A 2,177-nucleotide genomic window follows, 5' to 3' on the forward strand; every position below is an offset into this window, starting at 1 on the left:
AAAGAAATGATGGCTCTTGCAGTAACGGTTCCTGTCTCGCCACACACATATGTAGGCTGTTTTGAATGTTTCAAAAGAAGTCGCAACTAAAATGCTGTTGTCGTTACTGCTCGTGGTCAAAATCTAAACGCTGAAAAGTTCCATCTTTTATGTTTCTTTTTTACTATACCTTAGCGAAAATGAAGGGACATCCACTTTCCCTAGACACCGGTATGAGTCACCACAGAGTTCCAGATACAAACATGAAGACGACGAATTATCGTCTCCGGAGTCAATCTCCTTTAATGCCGACTTGATTGCTACTTCGACTGCTGACCGCATAGCCAAACACTTTCTCAATTTCCCCCTGTATTCCCTTGGGCGACTTCCAGACTGACTCGCACTGAAATGGCCATTGGCGTTTATTTAGGGAAGTTAAAAGTCGTTTTGCTCGAGTTTGTACGAAGTGATGAGGAGCAGTTGTAAAGTCTGTGGATTTTCCCTGGAACTTCTACTTACATCTAAAGCAGCTTTGGCCCAACTCGGCACGAGGAGGAGGTAGGGAAGAATAAGGGTAAAATGAGATTATACTTATGTACATCAATGACGATGATAGTAATCAGGAAACGACAATAACAGCAATAGTAATAATAATGATTGACTTTGTTGGTGATACGTGGTGTGACTATTTCGGGATGGAGACGCCGATGAAAAGACAAAAAGAAGCAGACAGAGAAAGCCCCCTAAATCTTCTCGAATGAGTGTATTGGTTTCTTTGCTACACAATGACGATTTCCACGTACACTTCTATTTTTACTGCTTCCTTGTTTTAGCACCCCAGATCCTGTCTTTGCCGAGACATCGTAAACACCGTAATATACGCTTCAGCATTCTTAGTAGGATGCATTTCACAACAGCAAGAGGACCCCAAAACAATGAAACGACGTAAAATATTGGAAGATGAAACAAAAAACAACATAACAGGCATAACTTTGTGTCAGTTCCGGTGGTTTGTACGAGGCAAACAGGCAGCGATTTGGGCTATCGGCTGTCGTCAGTTCAGACAGCGAGCGTAATACAAATTTACGAGGTGCGGTGGGAGGAAGCAGGGTGATACTAAACTCAAACCAAAAAGTTAAGCAACCCTGTCAAAAAACGTGACACGTGATGTTCAGTTATAAGAAGAAATTCATAGAACTTGTAGAATTATTTTGCTTTCGTTTAAAATAATGAGGCATGGTCTTAACTTAATTACTGAACTGTCCTGGCAGAATTACACAAGATAAATAGTGTCCTAAATGTGCATATCCCCCTTAAAATGGAAATTTTTATTTTTTATTTTTAAACACGTCACAAAAAACAAACGGCAGGGCGTTATTCGTCAGCTTTTGCCAAACATGAATTCATTGGATGTACTTTTCAGTGTGTCTCCTTCGGCACTGTGCTTGTTCTCAGCGGTGCGGCCGGCTACCTCCCTTGTGATCACCTCACGGCACATGTTCGAAAAACTGCACTCTAGCCCTATGAGCTTATTTCTTTCACATCGGTTCCATTCGTCTTGGGCAGCCACGGAAAGCTCAGCCAGACTGTCTGAATCTGGCTGTTAGTCATTGTCTTTCCTTTTTCAGCATATCCCACTTGTGTTTGCAAGCGTTCAAATCCGGAGATCTATGTTGCGATTGTTAGCATACTTGAACATGTTCTGGGATGATCATTCGTCATGTAAACGTCCACTTCTTTTAAATCTTTGACAATGTATCTAGCCGGGCTTCCTTGATAGAAATGATGACATCCAAGAGGACTTCATCGCTACATTATGTGTACGACGTGTATGCATTAATGTCGCCTTCAACAAATGGCTTCTGTTTGGTGTGAACTTGTTTGATGCAACTTAAGACTCTTTGCACATTGCGGCGTCACTATTTTCGGATTACTAGTTGTGTATGTTTGTCTGTACTTAACGAATAGCCAAAACTTTGTTTATAAAATCAGCAGCCAATACAGAGACAGACCGCCCGGTATCTGGACGGTATAATATACGGCTTCCGCCATCCGTTCACAATATATAGCGTGTCATATGTTTCTGAGCTGTTACTGAGCAAGTGCCAAACATCAATGATTCTTCTTCTTCTTCTTCTTCTTCTGCGTTCGTGGGCTGAAACTCCCCCGTACACACGTGTTTTTTGCACGAGTGGAAT

This window comes from Littorina saxatilis, linkage group LG2 (genome assembly GCF_037325665.1).
Source record: "Littorina saxatilis isolate snail1 linkage group LG2, US_GU_Lsax_2.0, whole genome shotgun sequence".
Taxonomy (NCBI): domain Eukaryota; kingdom Metazoa; phylum Mollusca; class Gastropoda; order Littorinimorpha; family Littorinidae; genus Littorina; species Littorina saxatilis.